The sequence below is a fragment of the Nannospalax galili genome, unplaced genomic scaffold, assembly GCF_000622305.1.
Source record: "Nannospalax galili isolate Female #2095 unplaced genomic scaffold, S.galili_v1.0 scaffold339, whole genome shotgun sequence".
Classification (NCBI taxonomy): Eukaryota; Metazoa; Chordata; class Mammalia; order Rodentia; family Spalacidae; genus Nannospalax; species Nannospalax galili.
In genome coordinates, this window is record NW_008344185.1 from 2,142,977 (window position 1) to 2,152,193 (window position 9,217).

The 9,217-nt window shown below is 43.2% G+C and overlaps 1 pseudogene; it reads right to left on the bottom strand.

Annotated features, from left to right (window-relative positions):
• Window positions 1-462: 462 nt before the first annotated feature.
• Window positions 463-1,193, bottom strand: LOC103739932 (annotated as a pseudogene).
• Window positions 1,194-9,217: the final 8,024 nt, after the last annotated feature.

The window sequence follows — 9,217 nt, forward strand, 5'->3', positions numbered from 1 at the left end:
ACAGGATTTCAACGTGTGCACACAGGATATCTGTTTGTACCACAACCTTGTAAGTGCTCCAAACCTTAAAGTACCCACAATAACTACAAATCAATTATCCCTTTTATTCCCCATCAGGACAAACCAATATGTAGGCAGTTTGCTTAGACATGGAAGAAGTTTTAACAGTGGCCCTTGTGAAGCCACAATGTACCAAAAGTACTATGCCGAACATATAACTTGTATAAAAATTCCACATCCCCATATTGGCCACCTCAAGATGAAAACAAGTAACTCCCTAAATGTTAACTGGCTCTACTCCCCTAATATTAAAACATAAAAACCACATGGGAAATATAGAAATTCAAATAGAAATAATATAAACCTGTCATAAATCATAAAAATCTATTTGTGGGACAGCATGGATGACAAATGGTCTACTGTGTAAATTTTAGAATGAGGCAGACAAAAGTTGGAAGGCAGTTAGTTTCCCCCTCCTCCTGCTTCTGCTTCATCTCCTTGGGTATCCGATGTCTACAATGTCAGGTTGTCCCTCAGTAACTGCATTATTAGCATGCTGTCTTTGTATGACTCTTCACTTAATGTATCAAGTTCAGCAATGGCTTCATCAAAAGCTGTTTTTGCAAGAGAGCAGGCTTTCTCTGGGGAGTTCAGAATCTCATAATGGAACACACAGAAGTTAAGAGCCAGGCCTAATCTGACAGGATGTGTTGGTTGCATTTCCTTTTTGCTGATTTCAAATGCTTTGGTGGTATGCTTGTTTTGACTGATCCATAATTCCTTTCTTGTCATCACCAGCAGCAACCTCAGCCAAGTAACGGTAGTAGTCTTCATTTTCAAAGAGAAGACTTTGCTTTCTGCTTGTGAAGCATTGGGGATCAAGAACTTTTCCAAAAGAGACAGTACATCTTTGCAGATATCTCTTAGCTCAGTCTCAATTTTCTCTCTGTATTCTCGAGACATCTGTTGCTTTTTCTCAGCACCTTCCGTATTTTGCTCAATACTTGAGATGACCCTCCAAGATGACCTACGGGCTCCTACAACATTTTTATAAACAATGGAGAGGAGATTCCTCTCCTCATTAGATAACTCGGCTCCTTGCTCTGTTACATATTTCATGCAGGCTGTCATGTCATCAAATCGCTCAGCCTGTTCGCCAGTTTGGCCTTCTGCACCTGCTCATTTTGATCCATGACTGGATATTCTGTGTCCCAAGTGGGTGTCGGTGGCGATGGACCAGGGCTTGGCAGTCTCTGGGCGACAGCGGCAGCGAGGCTGAGACTTTGTCTCTGGATCTCGCTCCTCCTATAATTTTTACAAAAACTTTCTTGAGAATTTCATACATGTATATAAAGTGTTTTGATCAAATCCATGCCCACTCCCTCCCCTCCAACAATCTTTTAAGGATCAGATACAATCTCCTAAATACTTTTGACAGTTTTGGCCTTTGGAACAGAGCATGTTGCTAACAGGCCCAAGGACATTTTGACTTTTAGCCAAGAAACTGGCTACATTTTGGGGGGGTCTTTTTACCCTAACTGCTTAGCCAATTCCTACCTCCTATTCTTATCACACCATCCTCTGAAGGGGTTACCCAAATTGCCAATAGGGAATAGAGACTCCAACCATTTTCATACATATATGCCATGGCATTCTCTTCAACCTACTTTCCCCATATAACCTCTACCAGCCCCCCATCTACCTCCCCATCCACCTTGCCCCCCTGTTGCTGGTTTTCTTTCTCCCCACAAATAGTCCCTGCCTTTGCTTTCATGTCACATGTATTCTAATAAAATCTTCCTCTAAGAGCTCTTCCTCCCCTCTCATGATCTTTTACTTTCAACAAAGACACATACAAGATAAATCTGGATTCTGCATATGAGGAGGAAGATGTGGTATTTGTCTTTCTAGGTCTGGTTTATTTCTTTAAACATAATGATCTCCAGTTCTATGCACTTTCCTACAAATATTGTGATATATATTTTTTATTTTTGGTCTTTTTGAGACAGGGTCTACCTTTAGCCCCAGCTGTCCTAGAACTCACTAGGTAGTCCAGGCTGGCCTTGAATTCACAGACATCCACCTGCCTCTGCCTCCTGAGTGCTGGGATTAAAGGCGTGTGCTACCACACCCAGCCATGATACTATTTTTCTTCATGGCTGAGTAAAAATGCATTGTATATAGATATGTATCACATTTTTTTTTCCATCCATCTGTTGATGAACATCTATGTTGGTTCCATTTCCTGACTATTGTAAACAGTGCAGCAATAAACACAGATGTGCAAATATCTCTATGGAATGTCCTTCAGGTTATCCCTTAGTGGTATAGCTGGATCATATGGTAGTTCTGTTTTAATATATCTAATTTCAATTTTAAAAAACTTTTTAAATGTATTTATTTTTATTTAATATGTATGAGTGTTTTACCTGCATGTATGTAAGTGCACCCATGTTGTGCAAAGCCTGAGGAGGCCAGGAGAGGGGTTGAATATCCTGGAACTGGAGTTACAGACAGTTGATAGTGTCCACATGGGTGCTGGGAATCAAACCCAGGTCCTCTGGAAGAGCAGCCAGTGCTCTTAACCATTGATCCATCTCTCCAGCCCTCAGTAGTTCCATTTTTAATTTGTGCATGTGTGCATGTGTGTGTGCACATGTGCATGTGTGTGCGTGTGCATGTGTGCATGCATGTATGTGTATGTGTGTGTTCACCAGAGGTCAACACTAAGTATCTTCCTTGTGTTCCGGACTGCCTGTTTCCTCCAAGGGGCATGGCCTGCTGCCCCATTGACTGCAGAGGGGCTTCTGGGAGCCATCTTGTGACGGAAGTAGCAAGCTGCCTGAACGCTTGGCAGTGGACATGGAGAAAGATGGCCCCAGCGTCTCACCTCTGTGGACATGAGAGGGGGCATTTACTGACCTGGGGCAAGACTGCAGGCTCAAGATGCATGGGCAAAAGTTAACGGAGACTGTGGGTGGGTGCAGAAGCGATCTGGAATGGCGGGCAGAGCAGTGCAGAGCTGGGTGCCAGTGTGCGTTTCTATGTAAATCCCCCCATTTACCCCCTCCCTACCCAAGGGCATAAACCATAATAAATTCACATAAAAATATGTTATATGGTTTGTCTGATCATGCAAGAGACCCTGAGAGAACTCTGGTTGTAAAACCCTGAGACCCTCTTCATTCACCCGCTACCCTCCAATCCCTCCAGACCCCCACTAATTGCTCTTTTGGCTTCTGTAAATTGCTTGGCTGCTGCTTTAGACATGCCTAGGCACGCCCTGGCATGCCCTGACTCCCACCTGCTATCCCCCCGCTTCCAGGAAACTGTAGATTAACCAAGCCCGAGCATAAAACCTGCCCTATAAGGTAAAAACGGAGACTCCTGGCCCCACAGGTAACAGTCAGCACATTCCACAGCCCTGAGAATAGCACCTACCAATAGGAAACTTCCAGGGCTGCATCTTATATTACCAATCGGGTTAAAAATATGTTGGGGCGGGGGGGCTCCTTGAACCATCCAAAATGTATCTTCGGTATCTCCCCCCCCCCCTTTTTGTCTAAACCTATAAAAAACTCCCCTCTCCCTTACTCTGGCCTCTCAGCATGGATCCGTTGAGTTGGTGAGGTCTGAGAGCCCGAGCTTAAGCCCGAATAAACCATAAACCTTTGCTTTTGCATTTTGGTGTGTTGGGTTCTCGGTGGTCTCTTTGGGGTCCAGTGGATGGGGTACAACATGGTGACAAAATTGGAACAGCCAGCAGGGTGGAGTTAAAAATGACAAACCTTGGAAGTTTGGAAAAAGATAGAGAGCTGATGGCGGTGCTGTTATGGTTTTTACAATGGATTATAAAATCTGTAACTAAAAAGAGGCCAGCCACACAGAAGCATGGGCCACAGCTATGTTGTAAATGTAGGGGTATGTTGCAGGTATGTGAAGATTTGTTAAAGGTTATCCAGAGGCTAGAAAAACTTTTACCCCCAAAACAGAGCTCCCAGAGAGGGGGTGTGGCCACTTTGCATAATAAAAGATGTGCCTCAGGCAGGGGAAACTGAAAAGGCTAGGGAGGTCCTGGCAGATCTAGTTGCAGAGCTTGAGTGAGAAAAAGAAGGACAGTTGAACTTGTGTAAGGTCAAAAGACTCAGAAGAAAAGACAGATAATAGTAAAAAAAAGAAAATGATCTAAAAATAAAAGTAGCTAACGCTGCCCCACAGATTCAACTCTTGAGACAAAAGGAAAAAAAAAAGCTAACAGTGCTGTAGCTAGGAAATACTCCATGCTGGAACTGTTAAAACTAGGAAAAACTTACAAGCAAGCAATCAGAGAGCCCCTAGCCACATGGTTTGTAAGAGTTTGGGACATGGAAGCAAACGACATTAGTCTAAGTCCTTCAGAACTTTCACAGCTGAGTTATATAACCACCCATCCATCCTTGTGATATAGGCTGTTCAACCTAGGCCAATGTGGGGGTTGGGGGAACAATCCTTAATGGGGTGGCTGGTTGAAGGCATTAAAGATACATGGTTGTCACCAAGGGAGACTAACATGATTTGCAGGGGCTGGAGGACTATAAAGGAGGGGCAGGCATTACGAGAGAACTAGGTATGAGAAAAGCAATATATGATGTCCAGTTCACTGGGCCAGATAAGACTGTGTTCACCAGAGATGTGAAGGAAACCTTAATTCAACTGGGACCTAGAGAATGGTATGGGCTTTAATGGTTTTACTAAGCCCTTTAATGGGACAGGATCTTTGTAAAGTGAGAGAGGCTTTGGCAAATCTAAATGATTCTGACCAGCATGTAAAACGTGTCTGTGAAATAACAGAACACCCTATAAGAGATATGAAAAAGACCAGACAGAAGAAATAGTCCACTTGGGTTACTCGAAGACAAGTGTGGCAAGAATTATGTCAAGCCCAAATTCCCAGAGAAAAATTGATAGAAAACCAAATTCAGTACTAAGGTGTTTCTGGAAGGTTTTTAAACCAGAAGAACAGTTTACAAAAGACATTCAAAGGATAACAACGGTACAAGGGGTGGATAAGAATCCCCAAGGATTAAATAAGATGCATTGCTCTTCTGATAAAGGCTATACTTGGGGTGGAAGCAGGTTTTCCACCAAGTTCTCCCCCAGCAACCAGGTGTGGTCAATGGGGAGATGACGGATATAGCTACAGTCAGGTGGCAGACCCAGGGCCTGCCTGACTCAGGGAACCAACAAGTGCAGCAAGGACAGGAGAAATCCCCTCCCTCCTTAGCCCAGTGCAGGGTCAGGCAACTGGCACCAGCACCTGTAAGTGTATCAAGAATAAAAGAATACAAAGAAACTCCATGTAAAATCCCCAAGTGCGAAATAACTCCAAAGGGATAACTAAAAATGTTAAAGAGCCAACCAAATGAATGCCTCATACCCATGCTATGGTACCTAACAAGGATCTATGGTGAAAACAGTTAATATGAATGGACAAAACCTTTTCATACTATGTGAGACCTTGTCTATGATTGATTTAATATATAATGTTAACCTTTCTTTGAGTGTTTTACCAATGTAAAACCCATTTGAAAGATACCTGAAGAAGCAAAGGCCAGCTACAGCTGTAAGAGTCCTGGGAGTTTTATGGTTGGGTAAGATGAAGACAGAGATTCCAAAACTACACAACTGTTAAGAAAATCTACAGTACCAGGGGTGGGTTGCCCTGCTATGAGCTGTTGGTCAGAGAGAGATCCTAGAGGGCTTCAAATTCACCAAGGCTATTGCCACTAATGTCGGTTGTACACTAGAAAGGCCGGTAAGGCCATGTCACTGAAGATGCTGCATGTTGTGAGCACAGAAGAGGAGATGGAGCTGAGACAAAAAACTCCATGCGACTGAATGGATGATGTTCATATTTCCAGAAGGCGCTATGCAGATGGTTGGGAAAGAAAGCATTCCCTATGAGTCTACTCAACAATGGACCCCATGTGCTGCACACTATGGACATGCCAATCAATGCCTGCAAATGCAGTAATGGCTCAACCAACATATATACAACTGACAAATTTCTTATTGGATAAGGCCTGCTCCTAGAGATGGAACACACATCGGGTGCTGTAGACCAGGTCAATGCCTTGTGTCGAGAAAGGCTACAGGCCCTAATGGGGAGGCCATCACAAGTATACTGTTTAATGAATATAGCACACCTACTGGGATATCTTCTAGGCATTTGTGTTTTCATTCATATTTGTTTAAACATGTCTACTTCCTTCCATTAGTCTTTATAGTAGAAGATACACCACTGAGATAGATCAATGGCCATGGCCTAAAGATGACTAATGGGGAGGCCCAAGAAGTCACTATCTTGCCATGATACAAGAGAGATTGCCCTACATCTGTCATACCCTCCAAGGCTCAAGGACCTTAACGGAAGATTGGCAGGAAGATTGTAAGAGTGGAGGAAAGGGGTGGAATGTGTACCAGACTGCCCATTTCCTCCAAGGGGAAGGGCCTGCTGCAGAGAATTGATGCAGAGGGGCTTCTAGGAGCCATCTTGTGACAGAAGTGGCGAGTCACCACAAATGCATGGCAGTGGATGTGGAGAAAAAGGTGGCCCCGGTGTCTCACCTGCATGGACATGAGAGGGGGCATTTACCGACCTGGGGTGAGACTGCAGGCCCAAAATTCATGGGTGAAAGTTAATGGAGACTGTGGGCACGTGTGGAAGCAATCTGGAACATTGGGCCAAGACATGCAGAGCTGTGTGCCAGGTGTGTGTTTCTATGTAAGTCCTCCCATTTATCCCCTCCCTACCCAAGGGCATAAACCATAATAAATTCATGTAAGAATATGTTATATGATTTGTCTGATAGTGCAAGAGACACTGAGAGAACTCTGGTGACATTCCTTGATCTCTCTTTATTATTATTTATTATTATTGCTGTTGTTCTTTCTGAGATAGGTGTCCTTGTAGCCCTAGTTGGCCTGGGAATTTCTCTGTAGACCATTCTGGCCTCATCCAATAGAGATCTGCCTGCCTCTGTCTCCTGAGTGCTGGGACTAGAGGCATGTACCACCATGCCTGGCTAAGACTCTGCACCAGCCCTGGTTCTTACAAACCTTCTGTCCCCTCTTCTGCAATGGTCTCTGAGCCGCGGGTAGATGTGGTTTAAGAGATGGGTTAGTATTCTCTCTACCTGTGTTCTGTTATGTTCCATGAGCCTTACGAGTAGAGGTTCCACTATAGATGTATCTCTTAGGACTGGACAGCTCTCAGGCACTTATTCTCTGTGTGTGACCAGTTGTGGAACTTTGTAATAGTCTCCATCAAAAGAAGTTTCTTTGATGAGTGATGAACAGTATATGTATTAGTCACATTTCTGTTGCTGTGATAGAAACACTGACCCAAACAATTTATAGAAGGAAGAGTTCATTTGAGCTTATGGTTCCAGGGGAATTACAGTCCATCATGGCAGGGAGGCATGGTGGCTGGAGGTGGCTGGAGCAGGAGCAGCAGAAGTTAAGCTCTTACATCATCACAGGAAACAAGAGCACGACTGGAGATCCAGCAAGGCTTAAGAACTCTCTAAGCCCACCTGCAGTGACGTGCTTCCTCCAGGATAGCCACACCTTCTAAAACCTCCCAAAACAGTGCCATCATCTGGGGACAAAATGTCCAAATACTTGGAGCCTATGGGGGACATTTTCATTCAGTATATTTGTCTCTAAATAGAAGTATACAGTATTCAGTATATTTGTCTCTAAATATAAGAATCCATATTTATCATACAGTAAGAGATTACATTTGTCACAGTTTTGGAGGTCTAAGAGCACAAGACTAGCATTTGCTGACTCTAGTGAAAAATTTCTCCCTAGAGCACAGGGTGGAGGCTTCATGATGGAAATAGGAATGGGAGAGATCACTGGTAAGTAGGAAGCTAGAGAGTGGGTGGGACCAATCTTGTTCTTTTAGAACAATCCCTCTCCCAGTAACTAATTGAGGTCCCAACAAGAACTACTTTAATCCCCTCCAAGGCAGTGTCTGATGGCCCATTTACCTTGAACTAAGTAAGATGTGCCTTTTTTTTTTTTTTTTTTTTTTGACTTTTTGAAGCATGGTCTCCCTGTAGCCCCAGCTGTCATGGAACTCACTATGTAGACCAGACTAGCCTTGAACTCAGGGCAATCTGCCTGCCTCTGCCTCCCAAGTGCTGGGACTACAGGCGTGCACCACCATGCCTGGCTAGCTGTGCCTCTTAAAGTTCCTGCCACTGCAACACTGTCATTCAGGAGTCCAAGCCTCTAACACATGAATGCCAGCCATAGCAAGCAGCTCTACTGGTAAGTACTGAAAGGCATTCACAACAGCTTCTTAGCACTTCTAGACAACTGTGGGGAGAAGAACCCCAGCAATAGAGAAGTCTAGTTCTTTCGTCCCAGTGACTCTATGACTTCAGATGCCTCAGACTGAATCGAGAATGGGAAATCAGCAGGATCTGGGGGGTATCTTGGTCCTGATGTTGTACAAAAATTTCATCTTGGAAAAGATTGAGTTGAGAAGAAGAGTATTTCACACATATCTCAGTGCCTTGGGACTCTGGTCAAGCCTAAAATTACATTCTAGAACATTACTAATGGTCTATTAGGAAATGTGTTAATGGTTGTCTTTTTCACGGTAACTTATTTGAATAGCAGCTTTTATTTCCATTCTAAGTGTCTGTCAGCTGTTGCTCTGAAAAATTCCATTCTCATGTCTAGGGTGTCAGCTTCATCTAGTGTCTCCTCTATCAGGACTGAGCTGGGGTTCATTCACTTATTTACTGACGTCTTTTTTCTCTTCATCTGCTTGTTTACATTTTAGTGCTACATTTATAAAACTAGTCTGAGACCACTAGTGATGAACACTTAAGCCAGAAGAGTTAAAATTGAGTACTTTTCTTTTACAGAAAAATTCATCTTTAATGTAATTGACATTAAGATGTTTGCACATGTGTTTCTAATCTCTATGTATCTTATTATTACTAGTCACAGTCAGTTACTTTCTGAGCTACTTGGCATCTGAGCAAGGATATAAAGTCATCAGGTAGATTTCAATGGTAATGTTTTTCACATATACTAATTAACACTAAGCAAACTTTGATGCTTCTTCCTCAAAATAACTCATTTTTTAATTTATTGATTTGTGTGTGTGTGTGTGCATTTCATACAGAACATCCCAAACAATCTTATTCGTCTAGAT